The sequence below is a fragment of the Chiloscyllium punctatum genome, chromosome 31 (genome assembly GCF_047496795.1).
Source record: "Chiloscyllium punctatum isolate Juve2018m chromosome 31, sChiPun1.3, whole genome shotgun sequence".
Classification (NCBI taxonomy): domain Eukaryota; kingdom Metazoa; phylum Chordata; class Chondrichthyes; order Orectolobiformes; family Hemiscylliidae; genus Chiloscyllium; species Chiloscyllium punctatum.
The window spans coordinates 15,454,771-15,466,915 of NC_092769.1; the positions used below are offsets into that span (position 1 = coordinate 15,454,771).

At 45.3% G+C, this 12,145-nt stretch overlaps 1 long non-coding RNA gene across 7 annotated transcripts in view; it reads right to left on the reverse strand.

Annotated features, from left to right (window-relative positions):
- Positions 1 to 12,145, reverse strand: part of LOC140456913 (uncharacterized) — a 32,291-nt gene that overhangs the window by 3,139 nt on the left and 17,007 nt on the right. For 3 of the 7 annotated variants that reach the window (XR_011953193.1, XR_011953198.1, XR_011953195.1), the window contains one exon: positions 1,380 to 1,497. The exons of 1 other annotated variant lie outside the window; for it this stretch is intronic. This is a non-coding gene — a long non-coding RNA (uncharacterized lncRNA). Of the gene's footprint in view, positions 1 to 1,379; positions 1,498 to 2,238; positions 2,365 to 11,990; positions 12,136 to 12,145 lie in introns of all 7 variants that reach the window. 3 more of the 7 variants (XR_011953196.1, XR_011953194.1, XR_011953197.1) reach the window with 2 other exon arrangements.

Sequence of the window (12,145 nt, forward strand, 5' to 3'; positions counted from 1 at the left end):
TACCTGACTGAGCCACAGGGCCGTGAGGGAGGGGTATGTGGTTTAACCACAAAGTGCTGAGCTGAACTCGACTTTTTTAACTGCCATTGCCATGGAGATAATATTGAGAGACAGCGTCCATTCAAAACACAAACCACAAAGGTATAAGAATGGGAGCGGCACATCGGACAGGCGGGGAGTTACCTGATGCTGCCTGGAGGTGTTCTGCATGTACACTATCCAGGTAACTGCCATGTCTCATCAATAAAGACTCAAAGAAGACCTCTCAGAGTTCTGTGCCCAGTTATTCCTATCCAGCAGGGTTCAGGAATATGAGTACACAGCAGTCAGTCTTCACAGTGGAGGATACGAAGAACATGCCAGTAATTGATAAGGAGACTGAGGAAGGTGAAGACCAAGGAACAACCATTATCACGAAAGTGTTAGAGCTGGGCAAGCTAATGGAGCTAAAGGTAGACATGTCTCTTTGCCAGGATGGAATACATCCCAGGGTACTACCAGAGGTGGCGGGAGAAATAGAAAATATATTTGGAGTCAGAGTCCTACAGCAGAGACAGGGCCTTTGGCCCAATCTGGCCCATGCCGGCCAATATGTCCATCCACGCGAACCCATTTCCCTGCACTTGGCCCATCTGCATCTGACCCTTTGCTATCCATGTATTTGTCCAAATGTCTTTTACATGTTGTTAATGTACCCACCTCAACCACTTCCACTGGCAGCTCAGTCCATATACATACCACCTTCTATGTAAAACAGTTGCCCCTCAGGTTCCCTTTCATAATTTCTCCTCTCACCTTAAACTGATGCCCTCTACTCCTTGATTTCCTGGGAAAAAGACTGAGTGCATTCACCTTACCCAAGCCTGTCACAATATTATACACTGCCAGAAATAGATCTCCCCTCTGTTTCCTCTGCTCTAAACAAAAAAGAATCCTCGCTTGTCCAACCTCTCCCTCTAACTCAGACCCCTGAGCCCATTTCTTCTGCACCTTATCCAGTTGAATAACCGAAATCTTCACTGCATTCATCACATTTCCAGTGTCTCCCCACGGCGCTGGAACAGACGTGACATCGCCAACGGATTACAAGCCATGATCGAAAATTAACCCCATTACAACAATCCCGTTTTCATTGTATTTTCCATGGTGCAGGTATCCTTCTGTCTTTCTGGTTGCATGGTTAATTAAAAACTTGTCCTCATACAAAACAAATCTGTAACTTCATTATTCCTGGGAAATGTGACATGTATTTTCAGACTTTTAAAAACAAATGAAAGCTCTCTCCACATTCACCACGCTGACATGGACTTGGCTGTGTCTCAGTAATTTTTCCAGTCACATTGACACTTGAAATATTCGCCCACGGACAGAATACACACCTTTCTTTCCACATGAAAAGGCCAATGATATTCAGATCGGCACGGATTAAGTAACTGTCAAAACTGAACATGAAGTTCAATCTGAATTTCTCATTCACAAATCTGCCCTTTCAGTACCCTACAACAGAGAAAACAAGTCACCACCATTAACACAGGATGGAAATTCATAAGACAATTATAGTATTAAATTGTAGTTTCTTTGTTCCCCCAAAGCTTTAATTCTCAGTCTCACAATTTCTCCCTTCTGTGAACTGAAATCCAAACCAATCTCCTCACCCCTTTCCTCCACACCCAGTTCTAATGCTCTCTCCTCTCGTTGAATTCAGCTTCTTAGCTCCTGCCTGCAGACTAAGGACCAAAACAAAGGTGTGGCACGATGGCACTGCTGCCCCACAGCGTCCGTGTGGAATTTGCATGTTCTCTCCGTGTCTGCGTGGGTTTTCTCCGGGTGCGCCGGTTTTCTCCCACAATCCAAAGATGCATTGGTCAGGTGAATCGGCTAGGCTAAATTGCCCATAGTGTTATGTGCATTAGTCAGAGGGAAATGGGTCTGGGTGGGCTACACTTCCGAGGGTCGGTGTGGACTGGCTGGGCCGAAGGGCATGTTTCCACACTGCAGGAAGTCTAATCTAATCAAATCAATGAATCTGACTCGGAGTCTCCTGGGTGTTGGTGAATCCTCCCCCCACCTCCCAAGGTTTCCTAGTCAGACCAACATTGATTTTTTTTTTCCAATCTGGAACCTCTTATTTATTTCCTCCACACCAACCCTCTGATAAGAACCATCCTGCACACACTGGACAAATCACATCTGGTTGAACTAAAATGAACCAAATTAGAACTTTAATTGCAGGCCTACCTTTGTTCCTTTCCATAACATTCCTGAATCTTCACCTGAGTTCTGATAACTTTCTGCAAAATGCTCCCCCCACCGATACGCCGACCACTTGTCACGATACCAGGGCAGGGACCAGTCCCCTGGGTCCTGTTCTCAGAGGGAGGAAGGGAGGGAGCAGCCAATGACAGAATAATCCCACACATCCACAGCCTCCCTCCCTGGCACTGACCCATACTGCACATACGCCAACAATTGGCCAGCACTGCGCCCGTGCACAGGTCTCCCCTCCTACAGAGCATGCTCCAGATCACACAGGTGCCTGGGTGATTGACAGCAGCTGTGCCCAATAGAGTGGAGGGGGAGGGGCTGCAGGACTGGAACAATGGGATTGTAAACAATGAATGAATGTGGAGGACACTGGGGGATGGACAGGTCAGTGAGGGACAGGAGCAGTGCAGCAGCAGGAGGGGATCCTGGACAAACTGAGCAATGGGAGAGTCTGACAGGAGAGAAACTACAGGAAGGGTCTGTTTGGAGACTCAGGCAGGGACAGCTGGGAGACAGTATGGCCTGGTGGCTTGGGCATGATTTCCAATCAGCCTCTTCAAAGCCGCTGTTACCAAACTCTGAACCCGATTCTCTTGGTCCAGAGGTAAGGACACTACCGCCATTTCTTGGTGGGCTAGTGGAAAGAAGGGAAGATTTTCTCAATCTCACTCACATGGAAACTCCATGAGCTCCTCCCACTTACTGTCTACGGTGGGAATGGAGGAGACAGAGCAACTGGAAGGGGGTTAGGGATATAGGGACTGCCTTTCAAAAGGAACTCATCTGTGTTGGTGTTATTAACAAGACTCAGTACACAGTCACCAACACAAAGTTGGTGTATGTGAAATTTATCCAGAATATTAACACCCATAACTGGGTGACGCAGACCCCAATGTACAGAGTTAAGTCCGGGATATTAATAACGGCTTTGTGTGTGAGAAATCACGTCTCATGAACTTGATTCAATTTTTTTGAAGTAATAACAAAGAGGATTGATGACGGCAAAGCGGTAGAAATAATCTACATGGACTTCAGTAAGGCATTCAACAAGGTTCCCCATGGGAGACTGGTTAGCAAGGTTAGATCTCATGGAATACAGAGACAACTAGCCATTTGGATACAAAACTTGTTCAAAGGGAGAAGACAGAGGGTGGTGGTGGAAGGTTGCTTTTCAGATTGGAGACCTGTGACCAGTGGGATGTCACAATGTATCGGTGCTGGATCCTGAAATGTTCATAATTTATATAAATGATTTGGATGTGAATATAGGAAGTAATGTTCGTAAGATGACCCCAAAATTGGAGGTGTAGTGGACAGTGAACAGGATTACCTCAGATTATAATGGGATCTTGATCAGATGGTTGAATGTGCTGAGGACTGGCAGATGGAGTTTAATTTAGATAAATGTGAGGTGCTGCATTTTGGAAAAGCAAATATTAGCAGGGTGAATACACTTAATGATAAGGTCCTCGGGATTGCTGCTGAGAAAGAGACTTTGGAGTACAGGTTCATAGCTCCTTGAAATGCAGAATCACAGGTAGATAGGATAGTTAAGAAGGTGTTTAGTATATTTTCCTTTATTGGTCAGAGCACTGAGTATAGGAGGTGGGAAGTCATATTGCGGCTGTACAGGGCCTTGGTTAGGTCATGCTTGGAATATTGCATGCAATTCTGATCTCTTTCCTATCAAAACAATATTGTGAAACTTGAAAGGGGTCAGCAAAGTATTACAAGCATGTTGCTAGGGTTGGAGGATTTGAACCAAAGGGAGCGGATGAATACACTGTTTTCCCTGGAGCGTCAGATGCTGATGGGTGACCTTATAGAGGTTTATCAAATCAGTAGGGGCATGGATAGGGAAAATACACAAGATCTTTTCCCTGCGGTGGGGAGGAGGCATGATGGGGGATGGGAGACAGAGGGGAGACACCGAGAGGGGGAGGGTGACCGTTATTTTGTAGATTACAACACAACCCTGTTCCTGTTCTCTCCCTATCCCCTTCAATCCCTCTGAAGGGCTCAGAACAAGTGTACAGTCCCTGGAAAGTAGAGCTTCAGGGTGATCAAGTGCTGAAGGTCAGCTACCTGACCTGCTGTGCTTTTCCAGCGCCACACTTTAACACAAGCTGGAAGAACAACACCTCATTTTCTACTTGGACATCCTGAACACCTCTATCAAATTCAATAATTTTAGGCCCTGAACTCTCCAATGTCCTAGCGCCCTAGCCTCTTAACCCACACACCAGTCCTTGTTATCATAGAGCATGCCATTACACACTACCTATGGTTCGCCACTAACAGTCCTCATAAACAGCTATTCACCCTCCCCCAGCCAGTTCGTTATCCACTCCGTTGTCCAACTGCTCCCATCTCTTTCTTTGGACTCTATCCCCACCTATCATGTACTCCTTAACCCCTACCTTCTGCATAAAAAGTGACATTTCTTTTCAGTCACATCGGCTCTGAGGAAGGCTCAGCGAATCCAAAATGTTAATTCTGATTTCTCTTCTCAGATGCTGCCAGACCTGCTGAGCTTTTCCAGTACCTTTTGGTTATTGTGAGATTTACAGCATCCGCAGCTCTTTTGGTTCTAATTTACCAGGAATTTCTAATTCAGGTCTAGCCACCTAAAACCGTGTGTTTATCAACACTCCCAGTCCATACAAACTCAATTTCTCTCCCAATCTCTGCTGTCTCTCTCATTCCCTTCACACTCACGGAGTACACCCGCACCATAGTGACAGTGCACCTGCACAGTTTATGGTCACATGTTGGCCCACTGGACCCACCCCTCATTCACTCCCATTGTCTGGAGGATCACATCAACTCTCCTATTGGTCTGAAGCTGCCATCAATCTCACCGGCCCCATTGTGACACGAGTTGTGCGCTCCTCCCAGGAGTATTGGAGGCTGAAGGGTGACCTTATAGAGGTTTATCAAATCATGAGGGGCATGGATAGGATAAATAGACAAGGTCCTTGCCCTGGGGTGGGGGAGTCCAGAACTAGCGGGCATAGGTTCAATGTGCGAGGGGAAATATATAAAAGGGATCAGAGGGTCAACTTTTTTCACAGCAGGTGGTGTGTGTATGGAATCTTCTGTCAGGGGAAGTGGTGGAAGTTGGTAAAACTAGACCATTTGGCATCTGGATGGGTGTATGTATTGGAAGGGTGTAGTGGGATGTGTGCCAAGTGTTGGCAAATGGGACGAGATTAAGTTCGGATATCTGGTCAGCATGGACTAGTTTGACCAAAAGGGCTGTTTTCATGCTGTATATCTCTATGGCTCTGCACTGGCATGAGCTTCAACATTCAGTGAAAGGGGGCAGTATCACAGAGTAGAGGGACTGGGGGCTATTCAGCCCATTGGGGCTGTACTCTCTCTCTCTGGAGATGGTGCCAGTCTGTCCCAACTCACCTCCCATTTGCCTGTAAGAAATCTGCTCCTAGTTGAAATCACTGCTTAACTTTCTGAGTTCCAAGGAGAATTATCCGACCTTCTGCTAACTCTCCACATAGAGAAACGTATCTTATTTTAATGTTTCAGTGTTATCGAGATGTACAGCACAGAAACCAACTGTTTGGTCCAACTTGTCCATGCCGATCAGATATTCTAAATTAATCTCGTCCCATTTGACAACACTTGGCCCATAACCTTCTAAACCTTTCCTAATCACTTACCCAATCTTTTAAATGTTGCCTTTTAAATGTTGCAATTGTTCCAGCCACCACACTTTCTCTGGCAGCTCATTCCATACACATAGCACGTTCAGCTTGAAAACAATGCCCCTCAGATCCCTTATAAATTGTTTTCCTCACTCCTTAAGCCTGTGCCCCATAGATTTGGACACACCTAACCTGTGAATAAGATCCTGGTTGATCACCCTATCCATGTCCCTCACAATTGTATCAACCACTGAGGTCATCTGTCAGCATCCGATGCTCCAGGGAAAACAGCCCCAGCCTATTCAGCCCATCCCTATATAGCTGAAACCCTCAACCCTAGTAACATCTTTGCACATCTTTTCTGAACCCTTTCAAGTTTCACAATATCATTCCGATAGCGGGGAAACCAGGACTGAAAGCAAAATTAAAGAAGTGGCTGAATCAATGTGCTGAACAGCCACAAAACGCCGTCACAACTCGTGTACTCAATCCACTAACCAGTAAAGACAAGGATACTAAACGCCTTCTTCACTACCCTGCCTATCTATGACTCCACTTTCAGGAACTATGAACCTGCACTCCAAGATCTTTGTTCAGCAACGCTCCTCAGGACCTTTCCATTAAGTGTATTAGTCCTGCCCTGATTTGATTTTCCAAAATGGAGCATCTCACATTTTTCTGAATTAAACTCCATCTGCCACTCCAAAGCCCATTTGTTTGAAGTCCCATTGTAATCTGAGGTAACCTTCTTCCCTGTTCACTGCACCTCCAATTTTGGTATCTATGTAAAGTCACTGACCATGCCTCCTATATTCACATAGAAAACATTTACATAAATGAAGAAAAGCAGTGGACCCAGAAACGATCCTTACAGCATATTGCTCATAGAACATAGAACATTAAAACACAGTACAGGCTCTTCGGCCCTCAATGTCGCGCCGACCTGTCATACCAATCTGAAGCCCATTTAACCAACACTATTCCATGTACGTCCATTTGCTTGTCCAATAACGACTTAAATGTACTTAAAGTTGGTGAATCTACTACCGTTGCAGGCAAAGCATTCCATACACGGACTACTCTCTGAGTAAAGAAATTACCTCTGACATCTGTCCTATATCTATCACCCCTCAATTTAAAGCTATATCTCCTCGTGCTCGCCGTCACCATTCTTGGAAAAAGGCTCTCCCTGTCCACCCTATCTAACCATCTGATTATCTTGTATGTCTCTATTAAGTAACGTATCAACCTTCTTCTCTAACGAAAACAGCCTCAAGTCCCTCAGCCTTTCCTTGTAAGACCTTCCCACCATACCAGGCAACATCCTAGTAAATCTCCTCTGCACCCTTTCAAAGCTTCCACATCCTCCTTATAATGTGGGGAACAGAACTGTACACAATACCGTGCAGCCTCACTAGAGTTTTGTACAGCTGTAGCATAACATCATGGTTCCGGATTTCGATCCCCCTGTTAATAACAGCTAAAACCCTGTATGCCTTCTAAACAACCCCGTCAACCTGGTGGCAACTTTCAAGGAAATGTGTACCTGGACACTGAGATCTCTCTGCTCATCTACACTACCAAGAATCATACCATTAGCCCAGTACTTTGCATTCCAGTTACTCTGACCAAAGTGAATCACCTCACACTTGTCCGCATTAAACTCCATTTGCCACCTCTCAGCCCAGTTCTGCAGCTTATCTAAGTCTCTCTGTAACGTACAACATCCTTCGTCACTATCCACAACTCCACCAACCTTCGTGTTGTCTGCAAATTTACTAATCCATCCTTCTACGCCCTCATCCAGGTAGTTTATGAAAATGACGAACAACAGTGGACCCAACGCCGACCCTTGCGGTACACTACTGGCAACTGGACTCCAGGATGAACGTTTCCCATCAATCACCACTGTCTGCTTTCAGCGAGCCAATTACTGATCCAAACTGCTTTATCTCCCACCATCCCATCCTTCCGCATTTTGTACAATAGTCTACTGTGGGGAACCTTATCGAACGCGTTGCTGAAATCCATATACACCACATCAACCGGTTTACTCTCACCTATCTGTTTGGTCACCTTCTCAAAGAACTCAATAAGGTTTGTGAGGCACGACCTACCCTTCACAAAACCGTGCTGACTATCCCTAATCAAATTATTCTTTTCTGGATCATATCTCTTATAACCTTTTCCAACACTTTACCAACAACTGATGTAAGGCTCACTAGTCTATAATTACCAGGGTTGTCTCTACTCCCCTTCTTGAACAGGGGAACCACATGTGCTATCCTCCAGTCTTCTGGCACTATTCCTGTAGACAATGATGATTTAAAGATCAATGCCAAGGCTCGGCAATCTCTACCTTGGCTTCCCAGAGGATCCTGGGATAAGTTCACTGGGCCAAATGGGTTTTATCTATTTTCACACTCTGCAAGATTTCTAATACCTCTTCCTCATGAGCCTTAATCCCACCTAGTCTAGTAGCCTGTATCTCAGTAATCTCAACAACATTGTCATTTTCTAAAGGGAATACTGTTGAAAAATATTCATTTAGTGCTTCCCCTATCTCCTCTGACTCTACACACAACTCCCCACTACTATCCTTGATTGGCCCTAATCTTATTCGTCATTCTTTAAATACCTATAGAAAGCCTTAGGGTTTACCCTGTTTCTATCCGCCAACAATTTCTCATGTGTCCTCCTGGCACTTCTGAGCTCTTTCTTTAGGACTTTGCTGGCTATTTTGTAACCCTCAAGCGCCCTAACAGACGCTTCACATCTCATCCTAACATAAGCCGCCTTCTTCCTTTTGAAGAGAAATTCCATTTCCTTTGTAAACCACAGCTCCTGCACTCTACAGCTTCCGCCCTGCCTGACAGGTATATACTTATCTCGGACAAATAGGACCTTTTTCTTGATCTTTGAGGGTCCCTATTCTCTGCCTGGTTACTCGTTTATCCTTAGTGTATTTCTGGAATCTCTGGATTCTCTGGGAACCTATTTCCCAAAGCTCTCTCATGTCCCGTTTTTGCTCTCCTGGTTTCCCTCGAGGAGACTCCGACTGCCCCTATACTCCTCCAGGAATTTACACAAACCCAGCTGTCTGCACCTGCCGTATCGCTCCTTCATTTTCTTGACGAGACTCTCAATTTCTCTCGACAGGCAGCATTCCCTACACTACCTATTAAGGCCTTAACAGGAACATACTGTCTGTGTACTCTCGTTGTTGCAGGCCTATGGACGCAATGGCAGATGAGGACAAAGAAGCAATCATTCTCAGTAAAGAGGTGGTGTTGGGAAAGATAACAGCCGAAAGGTAGATGGGTCTCCTAGCCGTGATGGAGTGCATCCCAGGGGACGTTAACAGATGGCAGTGGGTAAATAGCAAATGCACTCGTGATAATTCACTAAAATTTGCTGGACTCTGGGACAGATCTGACAGATTGGCAAGCTACAAAATGATGCGAATATTTTAAAATGGACCTGTTAGCATAACTTCTTTGGTGGGGAAAATGCCCGATCTCTTAAGGAAGAAATAGTGAGCTATGTGGATAGAAATTATCTCATTGAGCAGACACAGCATCGATTCATGAAAGGTAGACTTCACTAAGATGAGTGGTAGAGCAATGTGTGCCGAGGCCACTGTAAGTCTGCACAGGGATACAGATAGGCTATGTGAGTGGGTAAGGATCTGGCAGATGAAGGACAAGATTGGGAAACGTGAAGTCATCCATTTTGGTCAGACTAACAGCAAACTGATGATGAAATGGTGAAAACTTGCAGCATGCTGCTGTGCAGAGGGAGCTGGGTGTCCTTATGCACGAATCACAGCAAGTTGGTTTTCAGGTACAGCAGGTAATTAAGACAGTGAAGGGAATATTGTCCTTCATTGCTAGAGGGATGGTTATGCTGCAGCTGTACAGGGTGCTGGGGAGGCTACACCTGGAGTACTGTGTACAGGTTTGGTCCCCTTACATTAGCAAAGATGTACTGACACAGGAGGGAGTGTAGAGGAGGGTCACTAGTTTCAGTCAGGATTTCAGAGGGTTGGCGTATGCAGAGAGATTGAGGAAACTGGTAGTATGCTCATTGGAATTTCGAAATATGGGAGGTTGGATGGGAAAAAAAATAAAATTATGAACGGAGTAGATAAGATAGAAGCAGGGAGGTGATTTCCGCTAGGGGTCGCTTAAACTAGGGAGCAGAGCATCAAAATAAGGGGGTATCAGATTTAGGACTGAGTTCAGGATGGACTTCTTCAGCTAAATCTGTGAATCTGTGGAATTTGCTGCTGAGTGCAGCAGTTTAGGTTATCGACTTGACTATCGTTAGGTCAAAAGGTAGATTTGTGAACAGGAAAGGAATTAAGGGTTATGGTGAGAGAACAGGAAAGTGGAGCAGAGGCCATGAAAAGATCAGCCCTGATCTTATTAAATGGAAGAGCAGGCTTGAGGGGCCATGTAGCCTACTCCTGCTCCTCTTTATGTTCTTATGTTCCCACTTTCCAGCCTGGGAATAGCAAAGGAATACCTTGTACTGTCTTGTACTGTCAAAATTCGCCTTTGTCCAATTTAGAACACCATTTAGATCTGGTCTATTATTTTCTGTAACTATTTTAAAACTAGTAGAATTATCAAAGAACCCTGACAGCGTGGAAGTAGGCCATTCAGCTCATCACAACCACACGGACCCTCAGAGACTCCTACCTTACCACTGCATTCCCCATGGCTAATCCACCTAGCGTGCACATCCCTGAACAATATGGGCAATTCAGCCTGGAATATCCACACAACCTGCATATCTTTAGATAATGGGAGGAAACCAGAGCAAATAGACGAAACCCACGCAGATAGTAACAACAAGGTGATGATCCCTTTCTTATTTCCCAGTTCCACCAAAATAACTTCACTGGACGTACTCCCAGGAATATCCTCCCTCAGCACAACTGTAATGCTACCTCTAAACAAAAAGGCCACTCCGCCTCCTCTCATGTCCCCCTTTCTATCCTTCCTCTTGCATCGATACCCTGGAACATTACACTGCCAGTCCTACCCATCTCTGAGCAACGTTTCTGTAATACTCATGATATCCCAGTGCCACATTCAAAACCATACCCTGAGCCCATCTGCCTTCCCTGTCAGGCCTCTTGCATTGAAGTAAATGCAGTGTAACTTGTCAGTTCCACCTGGTTCTGTGCCTTGCCCTTGCCTGTCTTGACTGTCTGACTTCTGAACTGTACCAGCCTCAGACTTACCTCTTTTCTCACTATCTCTTTGGGTTTACCCTCACTGGATTAATGCCACCTGAGTAGCACGAGCAAATCTCCCTGCCTGGATATTAGACACTTTCTAATTCAGGTACAATCCATCCTTCTTATGCAGGTCAACTCTACTCCAGAGGAGCTTACGATGATCAAAAGATGTGAATCCTTCTGCCCTACACCAGCTCCATAGCCAATCATTCATCTCCTCCATCCTGCTATTCCTACTCTCACTAGCATGTAGCACCAGAAGTAATGCAGATATTATGGTCGAGGACCTACTTTTTTATATTCCAGGCTAATTTGCTATATTCTCTCATCAGGACTTCATCTCTTCCCCTTCCTATGTCATTGGTACCAATGTACAATGACCTCTCACTGGTCATTCTTCCCTTTGAGAATATTCTGCTACCTGTCCTAAACATCCTTGATCCTGGCACCAGGGAGGTACCACCCCATTCTGATGTCTGTCAGCTACAGAAAGGGCAGTCTGTGCCCAACTACAGAGTCCCTTATCATCCTTGAGCGTTTGGAATCTGATATACCTCTCATTATAGTCGAGCCAGTCTCAGTAGCAGTAACTTGGCTGTCAGTGCAAAATTCCCCTGAGAGTCTATGACCACCTACATTATCCATAATAGTATACTTGTTTCAGATGGGGATAGCCACAGGAGACTCCTTCTCTACCTACCTCCCTCTCCTACCTTTCCGAGAGGTAACCCATCTACCTGACTGTATCGGCAGTTTTTCGGCCTGAAACTGCCACCTATCACACATCCTGACTTTTGTAAATTCTTCATTACCATTAAGCACCGCTCCATCTGATCCATGTGATCCAAGAGGATTTGCATCACTTCCTGTAGGCTATCCTCAGGATCATTCAAACTCCCCCTACTCTCCTCCAGGAAGTGCACATCACTGTACGAATGGCCATCTCTGCACCTTAATCTGTAGACCC